The 14957-nt window shown below is 42.2% G+C and overlaps 1 pseudogene; it reads right to left on the bottom strand.

Annotated features, from left to right (window-relative positions):
* Positions 1–9224: 9224 nt before the first annotated feature.
* On the bottom strand, positions 9225–13019 carry LOC136381467 (large ribosomal subunit protein eL21-like; annotated as a pseudogene).
* Between the last annotated feature and the right edge of the window lie 1938 nt (positions 13020–14957).

Genomic DNA, 14957 nt, shown 5'->3' with positions numbered 1-14957 from the left:
ATCTGGCAGCAATTGCTGACAGAGATCCTCTCAGACACACTGTATTTCAGGAAAAATTCACAGACTGAAGTATCAAGCATCCTGGCTGTGTTCTTGCCATCTGAGCCACCCTTATAAAGGAGTTCATAGAATGGTCTTTCAACTAATGGGCTGCATGACCCATCCAATCGGAACTGCAGGACTGTATCCTCATTTGCATCTATACAAACCAATAAGAGTGGTTCCATAACAACCAGAGCACATAATTCCAACCAATAAGGATTTTGCCATTTTGACAAATCAGAACTGTTCAATTTGGATTCCCTACTAATATAAAATGGGCCAATCAGGAACCAAGGCAGCACTTTCTCTATATAAAGTGGCCTCCCCTTTGTCTTGGTGAAACACACTTTTTGGTTTCCATCAAAAGCTGTGTTGTCCAGTTTGCAAACTGGTCATCTGAATAAAGTTTCTGCTCTTTCTGTACCCCAGATTTGGGACTTTTGTTGACATTAGATTGATGGTAGTAAACTTGTTGACAACAAGAATACAAAGAAACCTTCTCAATCTAATAAAGAATATTTATGAAAAGCCTACATAAAGATGAAAGACTGAACATTTACCACTAAAGATCAGGAACAATCAAGGATATCCACTTTTACCATTTCTATTCAATATTGCATTGGAAGTCCTAGCCAGTGCAATAAGACAAGGAAATGAAATAGAACACACACAAATTAGAAAAAAGAGTAAAACTGTCTCTACTTACCATCAACACAATCATTTATGTAAAATCCTAGGGCATCTACAAAAAGCCACTAGAATTAATACATAATTTAATACAAATTTAAATAAATACAAATTTAATATTTAGCAATCAAATTATATTTCTAAATACTAGCAAAAACTAATTGGAAATTTTTAAATTTTTAAACATCATTTATAACAGCATCAAAAATTTAGCAAAATATACCAGGGATTAAAAAAACACATTCAAAGTGTTAAGGACTCATGGTAACATAACATACAGGATAAAGCAATAAAATCCTCTCCCCTTACTAGTAATACCTCTTAACACTGGAGTACACAAAAGGTCAGTCCTTGAATATTCTTACTTTTTCAGTTAACCCCATTTCTCGTCTCAGGACTTTAAATTTCATTGATTTATATGTAATATAAATCAGAAGATATATATATATCTTCTGCTTTGTCATATATTCGATGGCTGACTTATCATGTCCACTTGGATGTGTAATAGATACCTCAAACTCAACATGCTCAAAACTGAATTCCTTATTTTCTACCACTCCCCACTTTCTATTCCTGTGTCTTCCCTGTGTTAGAAATCAATTTTTCCAGGGACTCTAGTAAAAAACTCTGAAGTCCTCTTTGACCCCTCTCTTTCTCACATTCTATCTCCAAATTATCAACAAATCATGTCAGCTGTATCTTTAAACTATAATTTGAACCTGACCATTTCCCTATTCTTCCACCAACTACCTGGTCAAGCCACCATCATTTCTTACCCGGTTTTATTATAATAACCTTGCTTTTACTTTTGCTCTTCTACAGTCTATTGTCTGAAGAAAAGCCAAAATAACCTTTTTTTTTTGTATTTTTCTGAAGCTGGAAACGGGGAGGCAGCCAGACAGACTCCCACATGCGCCCGACCGGGATCCACCCGGCATGCCCACCACGGGGCGATGCTCTGCCCATCCTGGGGCGTCGCTCTGCCGCAATCAGAGCCATTCTAGCACCTGAGGCAGAGGCCACAGAGCCATCCTCAGCGCCCGGCCAAACTTTGCTCCAGTGGGGCCTTGGCTGTGGGAAGGGAAGAGAGAGACAGAGAGGAAGGAGAGGGAGAGGGGTGGAGAAGCAGATGGGTGCTTCTCCTGTGTGCCCTGGCTGGGAATCGAACCCAGGACTCCTGCATGCCAGGCCAACGCTCTACCACTGAGCCAACTGGCCAGCGCCCCAAAATAACCATTTTTAAATGTTAGTATAACCATTTCACTCTCTGATCACACAACTTACGTGTCCCCAGTATGTAGAATAATACCTGGCAACAAAATAAAGTGATCAATAAATTTATGGTAAGTAATGAATAAACAAATGGATAAAATATAATTTAAATGTTTTAACATGAAATGTAGCTCAAAACAAAGACAGAAATGACCCAGTGATAAAAATAGAAGAAACAAGAAGCTAGACTTGGAAGATGAACTGACAGGAACTCTCAAAGGTAAGGATAGCCTTTAAAGGCACATGGAGATAGGCGGTATGACCTTAGGGTCACTTGAGGCAGAGACCTGGAATTTGCTCCCCTATGTGAAACCCAAGGACTTTACAACAGTGGTCCCCAACCCCTGGGCCAGAGAGAAAGAATACCAGTTCTCAGAGAAAGAATAAATAACTTACATTATTTCCATTTTATTTATATTTAAGTCTGAATGATGTTTTATTTTTAAAAAATGACCAGATTCCTTCTGTTACATCCGTCTAAGATGCACTCTTGATGCTTGTCTCGGTCACGTGATACATTTATCCATCCCACCCTAAAGGCTGGTCCGTGAAAATATTTTCTGACATTAAACCGGTCCGTGGCCCAAAAAAGGTTGGGGACCACTGCTCTACAAGGTCAATTTCCCAATAAGTAGACTAAAAAAAGATCTATCCCCAGCCAGAGAAGTATCATAGAGGCATGCCATTCACCTTGAATCAAGAGGAATAAAGACAAAAATATTTTCCAGGAAATAAAATTTCTAGGTCTTTGCTATAGACAGGTTCAGGGTCCAAGTTAACCCTTCCACAGTGGCACAGGAACTCCAAGGTGATTAACTAGCATATAAACTGTTTCGGGATCACTGAAATGCCAAAGCTCTGCCAAAGCAAACATGGTATCACTCTGTAGTAACACTCCAATCCCAGAACACATTACACCACTTAAAGTTTTAAAAAGCATATACTATTAACAATGAACTCACAGTAAAAAATTACATAGATATAAGAAAACAAGTCACTACAAGGAAGAGTAGGTAAATTATATAAAATAAATATGTTTAAACATATTTAAGGTGATTTTTAAAGAGAATTTTTTACAAAAAAAGGAAGACATTTTAAATTGAAATTTCTAGAAATGATGAATATACTCATTAAAATTTTGAAATTGATGATTAAATTAAATAGGTTAGACAAAGCTAAAGAAAGAATAAACAAACTGGAAAATATATACAAACATCACCAGAATATGGAAGAGGTAAATAAAGACCCAGAGAGTATGAAAAAGCTATTCGAATACATGAAAAATAAAATTATAAGATCCAACATATATTTAAGAGAGGCCATAGATTGGGAATTCAGAGATGGAGAATGCAATATTTCAAGACATAATGGCTAAAGTTATGAGTCCTTATCTTAATAAATAAAAACAAACCTGTCAAAACATACTAGTAAGCCTGACCAGTGGTACCGCAATGGATAGAGCATCAACCCGGGATGCTGAGGACCCCAGATCAAAATTTTGAGATTGCCAGCTAGAGTATGACCTCATTGGCTTGAACATAGGCATGTCAGCTTGAGCAGGGATCACCTGCTTGAGCGTGGGATCTTCAACATGATCTCAAGTTCATTGGCTTGAGCCCAAAGGTCACTGACTTGAAGCCCAAGGTCATGGCTTGAGCCCAAGGTCACTGGATTGAGCTACGGGTCACTGGCCCAACTTGAGCCCCCCAGTGAAACACATATGAAAAGCAATCAATAAATCACGAAGGTGAAGCAACTGCAGTTGGTGCTTCTCATCTCTTTCCTTCCCCTCTCTCTTAAAATAAAAGTACTAGTAAAACTGGAAAACATAAACTATAGGAATACAATATTTAAGAGCTAGCATAAAGAAAAGTCAGATTGCCTACAAAAAAATTATACTCTGACTGGCAGCACATTTCTTATTAAAACTATAGTCATCAAAATCAGTGCATGGTGGTATAAAAGTATTTAAGGAAAATAATCATCAATCTAGAATTCTATACTTGCAAGTTATCAAAAAGATAATCATGAAATTATCAAGAGTAAGAGTGAAAAAAAAACATTTTCAAACAAATATTGAGGAAGTGTAAAACTCATAGACCTTTGCTGGAATAATTACTAATAAGTGTGTGTTGGGCAAAAAAACACGGTCCAAAAGCAGATTCAATAAGAGTAGTTAACAAAGAAATTCACAATCACATCTAAATAAATTTGAACTATAAAAAATAGTTTTAAAAAGTACTATCTAACTTGAGACAAGAAGAGTTAATTAAAAGAAGGTGGAAATTAGGCCCTGGCTGGTTAACTCAGTTGGTTAGATTCATCCTGATATGCCAAGGTTGTGGGTTTGATTCCTAGTCAGGGTACATACAAAAATCAACTAATAAATGCATAAGTACATGGAAAAATAAATCAATGTTTCTCTGTCTGTCTGTCTCTCTAACTCTCAAATTAATTCAATAAATAAATAAAAGAAGGTAGAATTTTAAAACTACTCAATGATGATATGAATGATAAGGGGATGCCTTAAAAGTTTTCTAAAATCCTTATATTATTATGTAGGATAGTATAGATAGCTAAAATAAGTAAATAAAAGTAATCTCAGAAGGAAGAGAAATAGAATGTAAAACTTTCAAACTATTAGCAGGGTAGGAAGAAAATAAAGCTAGGTGAATAGAAGACAAAAAATGAGCAGGGGACAGAAAAGCATGATTACATGGAGGAAAACATTACACAATAGAAATACTGTATACCGAAATATGTCAGTGTATTTGGGTTCCTTCAAAATCATAACCCGAAACAAAGATTCAAGTGCAATGTAGTTTATTTGGGAAGTAGTTGATCTGGGAAGTGATTCCAGGAAACACTGGCTGGGAAATGAGAAAGTAAGACAGGGAAGGGAAGGTAGTCATAAAAGGGTAAGTTTGTGAAGTTCCCATTGTGGATAACTATCTGTAGCTTAGTCTGGTTGGATCAGAGCCCATAGTAAAAAGGAGTGAAGAAGCTGTGATGAGTATTAATCAGTCACTGGTTGAGAGATGCTGCTGGGTACTAATTCTTAGACACTTTCACCCTCAACTGCAGGTGACTAAGCAGACTTCTACTGTCAGAGAAAACCTAAGGAAAAGAGAGAGAGATGCTGCCAGGGCTGACTATGGTGAGATGCTTCTCCTCTCTCTCTCCAAACAAACAAACAAACACACACACACACAAAGGACAGCTGAATGAAGTATGGCCTTTAGTTAATAATCATGGTTAATAATCATCAATATGGTTCTTTAATTATAACATATGTACCCTACTAATAATGTAGGGTGTTAATGGGGAAACAGTACAGAGTATATGGGAACCCTCTATAAAGGGGGTCCTTGGGTTACAACAGTCTCTATATATGATGTTTCAAGTTTATGATGCTCACTCCTATAAAAACTTTAAAAAATCGAGACATGATTGTTTTGGCTTATGCCATTAGCATCATACTTATAGACTACATGGGTGAACTAGTTCCAGACCAGCCTGGAACAATTCTTTAAGAAGGTAGAGACGCCTGCAACAGATCCTGTACTCTCTACATCAGCTGTTTCTCGAGATGAAACACCCATAGTACAGGTAGAATCATCTCCAGCACCTCCTGCATGTTCCTCAGGCAATCCTGATTTGCCTGACCCAGTGTCACCAGCACCATCTGCAGGTTCCCTGTCTCTCCAGCTTCCTCCTCTCAATAGGTCACTCCCACCTTGCTAATGCCCTTTCCGGTATGCAAGCCAACCACAGGAATAAAGGTAAGGATTTTTTTTTGACACTCATTTTTTGTCATTTTTTTCTATTACAGCAGTACAGTATATAATACAGTATATTTATGTCCTTTTCCTTTTTCTGTGGCTTAGTTGTGTTTTTATGTTCTAGATTATGATTTTACAACTGTGTTAGGATAAGTAAGTGACTTAAGCTAAGGTATGTTTCAACTTACACCAAAATTTGGGTTACATCACTGTCATGGGAATGGAACTGTGTTGTAACCCAAGGACCTCCTGTACTATCTTTGTAATATTTCTAGTAAATCTAAAGCTGTACTTTTTTTAAAAAAAAGCTTAATTTTTTGAGACTAAGAGACATGGACAAGAGTGTGGTGGTTACCAGGGGTGGGGGGAGGGAGGACAGGGGGAGAGTTAGGGGGAGGGGGAGGGGCACAGAGAACTAGATAGAGGGTGGCGAAGGACAATCTGACTTTGGGCGAGGGGTATGCAACATAATTTAATGACAAAATAACCTAGACATGTTTTCTTTGAATATATGTACCCTGATTTATTAATGTCATCCCATTACCATTAATAAAAATTTATTTAAAAAAAAAAAAAAAAAAGCTTAATTTTTAAAAAGAGAGAGTGATACATCTAAGTATATAAAGAGAGAATAAAAGTAAGGGGACAGGAAGAAAAATGCCAACAAATACTCACTCACATAGAGCTATATAACATAAGATAAAAAGGGACTTAAGGCAAAAAGTATTATTGAAGATAAAGATAGTCATTACTTAACAAGAATCCGCCTTAAAATATTATGATCATATAAACACCTATCAACAGAGCCTCAAAATACATGACTTTTACACTCTTCTCAAAAGCTTTAATTCTGAAGGTGCTCCCAAATAGAGCCCATAATGTTCTCGTTTTTCACCTGTTTCCTGTCCTAAACTGTGACATAATGAAAAATATTCTAAGTCTTACTTTATGTCACTTTAAGTGAAATTATCAAATTATGGTCATTCCTTTGAGCGAAACAAGAAAAAAAAAAGTCTTAAAGACAATTAACACAGATATTTTGTGTTTAGACTTACCTGAATTTCTGAAATAATAATTTAGCATCAGCCTGCAGTAAAACCTCCTACTCAGTGGGTTAGTTGCTTACAAAGTCCTCCCTCTACACACTCAGAGACAGACTTCCATTTTATCAGGAGTAAGAAAGTACACAATTCTTGGGGTTCTCAAAAAACTTCCTGGTGACTTCAAGACCAGCAGGGTTGAAAGGGTTTGGGTTTCAGCACCTGGAGAGGTCATCCAGAGAGTGAAGGGAACAGAGAAACAAGGGACTTTTTAAGCAAATATATTTGCGGAATTTATCAAGAATATGTCATTGTGAGGTCAGATGGCAATGGGAGAAGGTCACGTGAAAAACCAGGCCCGGGGCCCTGGCCGGTTGGCTCAGCGGTAGAGCGTCGGCCTGGCGTGCGGGGGACCCGGGTTTGATTCCCAGCCAGGGCACATAGGAGAAGCACCCATCTGCTTCTCCACCTCCCCCCCTCCTTCCTCTCTGTCTCTCTCTTCCCCTCCCGCAGCCAAGGCTCCATTGGAGCAAAGATGGCCCGGGCGCTGGGGATGGCTCCTTGACCTCTGCCCCAGGCGTTAGAGTGGCTCTGGTCGTGGCAGAGCGACGCCCCTGGTGGGCGTGCGGGGTGGATCCCAGTCGGGCGCATGCAGTAGTCTGTCTGACTGTCTCTCCCGTTTCCAGCTTCAGAAAAATACAAAAAAAAAGAAAGAAAAAGAATGTCAGCCAATAAAATTTCACCACATCATATCAACCCGACCACCCTACCAATGCTATAAATTACCCCCAAACAGGGGAGGCAGCGCAACTTCTCTGGCCCCCGTCTTGCAGACCAGAGAACCTCATCAGGAAAGCGCTCCACTAAAGAAAGCTTTGCTTATCCACTTGGTGGCTACGCCCTTCTTTCTTCCTCAGCAGGGAAAATATCTTACATTTGGTGCTGAAACCAGGGTGGAGCTTGAAGCCCGCTGGGGCCACTCCTCTCCCTTTCCCTTCTGAGGAAGAACCAGGATCTCCGACCTCCCACCCACTTTGGCACATGGTGCTGTAAGTCCCCTGCCTCCAGCCTCCCCTCAGTTCTTTCCGCCAAGACTCCCTGTCCATAATCGGAGATGCGTCAGGGACTCTAATCCATTCAGAGTGCGTGTGTACCTGTGGAGACGTCCCAGACACTCCCACTCTACCTGACCGATTGGTGGCCAGAGCTTGAGTTGCAGGACGCCAATTCTCATCTCTGATCACTCTGAGGGCTGAAGGTGGCCATAGAGGCACAGGAATCTAAACCTGACTCAAAAACACTCCTGGAGTGCCTTATCGGAATCTCTCCCTCCCCAAAGAAGAAGAAACTGATCTTCTTCTCCGATGTGGCCGGGCTACAGAACCCACTGGATAATTGAACCAGGTGGCCTCCTGAAGGGACTTTCGATTTTAACACCCTCACCAATTTAACTATTGCCAGAGAAACTAAGAAATGATCGGAGATCCTTTACATTCAGGGCTTCTAGTGTTTGCGCTCCCGTCCTAATCTCTGTGCCGTCTGCTACACAGCGCAGGCCCTTTTTGGCCAGAGGAACCTCACCTAAACCCTCTGCTCCTGATCTTTCCTCCTTCGCCGACCTCCAACTCTCTCCCTCTCCTGCCTGACCCCCGGGGGAGCCCCTCTCTCAGGACCCCTCTCTGATCCCTCTGCAGACCTCTTCTACTCAGGTCTCTTCCCTCCAGGAAGCCCCCCTCCCTTACTGGTCAGGAGCCCCTCCCTTCTCCACTGTGTTCTTAAGCCCCTCCCCCACCAGGCCCTCCTCCGCCACCATTGGTCCTCATGAGGGTTTGCAGGGCTCCTGACCCCACAGCCCAACTCCAATCTTCTTGCAGGAAGGCCTGGCCCTGTCCTGCCTCTGGCTCTGGCGTTTCCAGCTGGATCTGGGTGCCGGGCTCCCCAAGAGCCCCCCTCCTCTTATTCTCAACCCTTAAACCCCTATCCGAGACCTGATGAACATGGCATTTAAGGTTTTTAATGGTCAGGAGGAGCAGGCTGGGGCTGCTCACCAGGCCCGCATGCAGCAAAAGGTGACACTCCAAACCCAGGCTCTTGTGGCAGCCCTGAGGCCAGCAGATCAACAGGGGCAAGGCATGGGAGGTGCCTGACCCAGGTCCAGGCAACAAGGAGGAACCCCACCAGAGGCTTTCTTTAGATGTGGCAGGAAGGGCCACTGGTCCCGGCACTGCCCTGACTGAAATCACCCACTGAGCCCTGTCCTGACTGCAAGCAGCCCAGTCACACACACTGGAGGAGCAATTGCCCCCTTTGGGCAACGGGCTCTTCCTCGGTGCCTCTGCACGAAGGACAACCCACCCAAATGGGAGGCCAAGCCAGCCAGGTGGGCTCATCGCTCGAACTCCTAGGCCTCGTGGACAACTGACGCAGCCCGGACTCGAAGACCCCCATCACCCTCGTCGAGCCCAGGGTAAGGCTACAGGAGCGGGTAAGTCCATCTCATTTCTTGTGGACACAGGGGCTGCCTTCTATGTTTTGCCACTGCGCTCTGTGCCTCTAGTTCCATCACAGGTCTCGGTTGTAGGAGTGGATGAGGCCCCTTCATTTCTCCTTCGCGCACCACTCCTGACATGCAGTTTGGGCAGAGTCCCCTTTCTCACACTCCTTCGGATTCTTTCTTTACTCATTCTAATATGCTTCTTTCGACACTGAATTCCCAATTTTGCTCTCTTGGCCAAGTCCCCCTCCTCTTGCCGCCTACCTTCCCTTTCTGTCTTTGCTCCACCATCTTCTCAGGGAACATGTGGACCAGACCCTTCCTCCCATAGGGGGTCCAGATGAAGCACACCCAGCGGTCCCCCTCCAGCCAGGAGACAGGGTTCTTCTGAGGGATCTCTAGCCTGGCTGTCTGCGGCCCAGGTGGACGGGACCACATACGGACTGCTGGCAATTGGAACCACTGGGCCCTACCCATCTCCAGCTCACTAAAAGGTTGGGCCCTGCAGATCCTCCTGTTGCTCCTATCCCTCCCACCAGAAACCTGCATCCAGAGTGAGCTAAAGCAAGAAGCACTGCTGTTCAATGAGACTGGCCCAATGGAAGAAAGCATCGGGGTCCTCAACCATCTACAAGAAAAACTGCACAAGGACCTCTCCTCCTACAACCTGCTTAACTCCTGGTGGCAGCCACCCATCCTCACCTGGGCTGCCCCTATCCTAGGTCCTCTTCTAATTATCAACATATTACTCATATTTACTCCTCTTTTTTAAATCCTTACAGGACCACATCTGTGAAGTTTCTCTAGTCACAAACAGATGCTCCTACACCCATATATGCAACTCCCCTCAGAGCCACCACCTTCTGACCTCCCCTCCCACGAGGATCCTAACCAGCAGGAAATAGCCAGATGAATAGCGGCGCCCCTATCTAACATAAAAGGTCAGAATGTGAGGTCGGTTGGCAATGAGGGAAAGTCCCATAAGGAACCAGGCCTGGGAACTTTGGCTGGGACCACCCACACCCATGCATGCCAAAAGAAACTTCCCAGGAGCCCTTTGAAAAAGAACGACTGTCTGTCAGCCAGTGAAATTTTGCCACGTCATATCAACCGGACCACCCTACCGACGCTATAAATTATCCCCAAACAAGGGAGGCCGCACGACTTCTCTGGCCCCCATCTCCCCGTCCAGAGAACCTCATCAAGGAAGCACTCTACTAAATAAAGCTTTTGCTTATCACACTTGGTGGCTACACCCTTCTTTCTTCCTCGGCGGGGAAAATACCTTACAGTCATGTTACATTTACATGAATTTATAAAAAGAGAGAAAGTTTGGTAAGCCAGAAAGTATGAAGTGGTGACAAACAGAAAAGACTGCTAAGTACCCCGCCTCCCCAGGCAGCAGGGAAGTGTAAACACACAAAGCCTGCCGAGTCAGCAGGTTCTGGTTTCCCTTCCCTACCAATCGCAAATGACAATGAGATTCCTATTAAGGCCTGAATAAGTTACTAAAACATTCAACCCTCTCTTAGCAATTTTATTCTGTTATTTCCTGTCAAAGAAACAGATTTTCTTTCATATGCCAAGCAAATATTGATTAACCTGCAATTTACAGTGCGTTTATATAATAATCACAAACACAACATACATTTGGGTAAATGGGTATTTGCAAGCCGTATTTTTTCATGTCAAAGGGGTTTTCTAACCCAGAATGAATTAAAAAGAGCTCAGCTGTGTAACACAACACACGTGTAGATATGATGTTCCTAAAAGCTTAAAAATTATTAAAATATTGATAAGTGGTCTGTAAAGGCCAGTGGCCACCGCCCTGGCCATGCAGGTTCCCATTGGATTCGGGCAGACAGTAAAAGAACTGTGAAGCCAGAAAATGGTGGGCCATTCCGTTTATTAAAGTCTCATAACTGCAGACAAGCAAACAGGTAGGGAAGACCGCTTCCCTCTCACTCGGGACTCCCAAAGCCCCAACTCATTCTCCAGACCCTCCCAGACTCACAGGCCCCCACCAGCCTCAGCAGGGCTCCTCAGCCCCTCAGTTGTCTCTCTCTAATCTCTCTCTGTCTCTCTGCGCTCTCCAGCAAAACAGGCGGGGGGGGGGGGGGGGGGGAATCCCTTCTCCAGCAAACAATGGCCCCTCCCAAGCAGGAAGACAATCCACACTCTGCACTCTGCCACCCTGAGGGCAAGCACCTGCAGCCTTCCATAGACTATACACACAGGGCACTGCCCCAATACAAGCGAGCGAACTTAGAGAAAAATTGTTTACCCAACACAGTCTAATGTTTAAATTTGTAAAAAGAGCCATTTTTTATTAAATTTTTTAACTTAATGATTCTAGAGAAACACAGAGAGATATCTTGATTTGTTGTTCCACTTATTTATGAGTTCATTAGTTGATACCTGTATGTGCCCTGACCAGAGATCGAACCCACCTTGGCATGTTGGACAACACTCTAACCAACTGAGCTACTCAGCCAGGCTCATTTTTAAAATCTGAAATCCTTCAGAGGAAAAAGAAAAAATGAACGCTTATTAAGTGCCTGTTAAAAATCAAGTGCTGCCTGACCTGTGGTGGCACAGTGGGCAAAAGCATCGACCTGGAACGCTGAGGTCACCAGTTCGAAACCCCAGGCTTGCATGGTCAAGGCATATATGGGAGTTGATGCTTTCTGCTCCTCCCTCTGTTCTATCTCTTTCCTCTCTCTGTCTCTTTCTCTCTCTGTGTCTCCTCTCTAAAAAAAAAGAAAATGTATAAATAAAATGTAAAAAAAAAAAAAATCAAGTGCTGTTTTACATGTAGTGTCTTATTTAACCCAGCATCAAACAAGCTACACGTTATGAAGTCTATTTTATATACCACAACTCAGAACAGTTAAGCGATTTGTCCAAAGGCACGCCAGCTGACAAATGAAGAACCGGGACTTGAATCCACATCTTCCTGACTCCCATAAATGTTTGAAGAACAAATGTTGAAAAGATTTAATTTTGAAATGTTGTGATTCCCCCATGCTTTCTCCATGGAATCCATGGCTTCCAATCACATGTAACTTCCCTGCCACACTGCCAGCTCCCGAGAGTGGGGAGTACCCCTCATCACCTGCGCTTCACACAGAGTAGGGCTCCTATGGTTCTTCACCAGTCATACTATCGCCATCATAAGAAATCAAGGCATATGAGTTTCTTGCTGTGATTTTATTTTATTTTATTTTAAATCAGTACAGAGTCTTTTATGGGTTCCAGCAGCTCATGCTGCTTCCCATTGGTTCTCACAAAATGCTTCCCTGGACGGAGCAGACTGACACTTTTGTTGAACTCGGGTACCTTTCTCTTTAGCTTTCTTCTTTTCCTGATCATTTTCCTTCACACGTTTCAGAAAGCTATCTTGGCTCTTGGAGTGCTTAATAGGCTCAATACGTACATTAATACTCTTGGCAAGACTCTTGCCCTTAACTTGTTTGTGCAGAACAATGCCCACTGCATGCTGGGTAATACTATAGACGCTTCCAGTTTTGCCATAGTAACATTTGCAGAGCATTCCTGTTTGAATGGTGCCTATTCCCTTGATGTCTGCGATATCACCTTTCTTATAGATTCACATGTGAGTGGCCAAAGAACTCCATGTTTTCTAAAAGACCTAGAAAACAGAAAGCAGGTACCTCTCCTCTTTCCTTTCGTGGTAGTTATTTTGGTGAATTACTAGAAGATGGTGGTTCTGGCTGAAAAGAGGTGCTGCTGTGATTTTAAACAAAGCCACAGAGAAGAGTGAAAAGATAACCCAGTTTTGTTTTTGTTTTTTTCTTATTTTATTAAGTGAGAAGCAGGGAGGCAGAAACAGACTCCCGCATGCGCCCCAACCGGGATCCATCCAGCAAGCCCCTACCAGGCGATACTCTGCCCAGCTGGGCCACAGCTCCGTTGCTCAGCAACCGAGCTATTTTGGCACCTGAGGCAGAGGCCATGGAGCCATTTTCAGCGCCCAGGGCCAAGTTTGCTCAAACCATTCGAGCCATGGCTGCAGGAGGAGAAGAGAGAGAGAGAGAGATGGAGGGGTGGAAGCAGATGGTCATTTCTCCTGTGTGCCCTGACTGGAAATTGAACCCAGAATTTCCACATGCTGGGCCAACACTCTACTGCTGAGCCAACAGGCCAGGGCCCAATAATCCAATTTTTGGCTCATGAGCTTTATTTCTAGCATTTTATAGACATGGGGGAATAGTTATACAAAGACTCTGATAGTTTACCTGTTGCTGAGTGCTACTAAAGTGCTGAAGAAAGAAAATTCAGGGTCAGGTTAGCCAATTACCAACTCAAAGCATGGTGTGAAAGTCGGGCGGCATTTGTGACAGCAGGTCAAATAGCCATTTAAGCCTTCATTTGATTGGAGTTACACAGTATATATTTTTTCATCATTTTACTTTTAACCTATTTATATCTGTATATTTTAAAATGTGTTTTCTGTAAGCAGTATATAGTTGAGTCTTACTTTTCATCTAATCTGACAATCGCTACCTTTTAACTGGTATGTGTATAGCATTTACATTAAATCTGATTATTGAAAAAGAGACTTAATCATTTTACACTTCCCACAAAGGAGAAACCAAGATTCATTGGCTTCACTGATGAATACTTCCCAACATCTAAAGAAGAATTAATATCAATTCTTCAAAAATCTTCCAAAAATAGCTGAGAAAAAAATCCTTCCCAACTAATTCTATGGACCCAGTATTACACTTATACCAAAACTAGGCAAAGGCATCACAAGAAAATTTATATCAAATACTAACAAACAAAATCCAGCAACTTATACAACTAATTATATACCATGACCAAGTAGGATGCATCCCATGTATGCAAAGTTGGCTTAATATCCAAAAATAAACCAGTGCAGTACACTTTTTCAGTAGAATAAAGGACAAACATGTGATCATCTTGATAAGTGTATAATACAATACCCTTTCATGATTAAACACTAGAATAGAAAGTAACTTCCTCATTCTGATAAAGGACATCTATGAAAAACCCATAGCAAACACTATAATTAACAGTAAAAAGTTGAATGCTTTCTCCCCATAATCAAGAACAAGACAAGGATATTTGTTCATACCACCACTATTCAATATTGTACTAGAGGGTCTAGCCAGGACAATTAGACAAGAAAAAGAAATAAAAGGTAAGCAGATTAGAAGAAGTAAAACTATCTCTATTTGCAGATACCATGACATCATATATAGAAAATCCTTTTAAATCTGCTAAAATGCCTGACCTGTGGTGGCACAGTAGATAAAGCTTCAACTTAGAATGCTGAGATCACCAGTTTGAAATCTTGGGCTTGCCCAGTCAGGGCACATATGAGAAACAATTATGAGCTGATGCTTCCTGCTCCTCCCACCTGCCTTTCTCTCTCTCTTTCTTCTTTCTCTAAAATCAATAAATAGACCTGGAACACTGAGGTCGCCAGTTCAAAACCCTGAACTTGCCTCATCAAGGCACATATGGGTGTTGATGCTTCCTCCTCCTTCCCCCTTTTCTTTCTATTTTCTATCTAAAATGAATAAATAAAGTATTTTTTAAATGTTAAATAAATAAATAAATAAATAAATAAAATTTTTTTAAAACTGCCCA

The sequence above is a fragment of the Saccopteryx leptura genome, chromosome 9, assembly GCF_036850995.1.
Source record: "Saccopteryx leptura isolate mSacLep1 chromosome 9, mSacLep1_pri_phased_curated, whole genome shotgun sequence".
NCBI classification, from domain to species: domain Eukaryota; kingdom Metazoa; phylum Chordata; class Mammalia; order Chiroptera; family Emballonuridae; genus Saccopteryx; species Saccopteryx leptura.
The sequence above is the reverse complement of the archived record's forward strand: the minus strand, read 5'-3'. Positions and strand labels throughout refer to the sequence as shown.